This window comes from Penaeus monodon, chromosome 15, assembly GCF_015228065.2.
Source record: "Penaeus monodon isolate SGIC_2016 chromosome 15, NSTDA_Pmon_1, whole genome shotgun sequence".
NCBI classification, from domain to species: domain Eukaryota; kingdom Metazoa; phylum Arthropoda; class Malacostraca; order Decapoda; family Penaeidae; genus Penaeus; species Penaeus monodon.
The window spans coordinates 27046800-27047191 of NC_051400.1; the positions used below are offsets into that span (position 1 = coordinate 27046800).

At 29.8% G+C, this 392-nt stretch overlaps 1 protein-coding gene across 1 annotated transcript in view; it reads right to left on the reverse strand.

The window, feature by feature from the left end:
* LOC119581872 (carcinine transporter-like) overlaps positions 1-392 on the reverse strand; it is a 41499-nt gene that overhangs the window by 13064 nt on the left and 28043 nt on the right. The window lies entirely within an intron of this gene.

The following is a 392-nucleotide window of genomic DNA, read 5'->3' on the forward strand; positions in this document are numbered from 1 at the left end:
CTGGGTAGAAAAAATTAGTAAGCAACTTTCACTAATCCTCAAAAGATGAATGCTGATATAATATGAGAAATACGAAATTTTCATATCATTATAAAAAGGAAAAAAATGCGAGTGACTATTTTGACCATTAATGGTGTATATCCTGTGGCTTGAAATGCCTTATTATCACAAAAGATATTAGGACTTGTGGTTGTTAAAGTCTTCCCAGGCTTGTTATTGCAATTTTAACAAAATAACACAAAATGTTATATAGTTTTTCTCTGTTTTAGATTGATAAGTAGGCAAAGAGTCTCGCATTTTTGGAAGCAAAAATTATAACATCCCAAAAATAATCCTCCCTATACAAGCATATAACGGCACAGAATCTTTTTAAAATAACGACAGATATAATT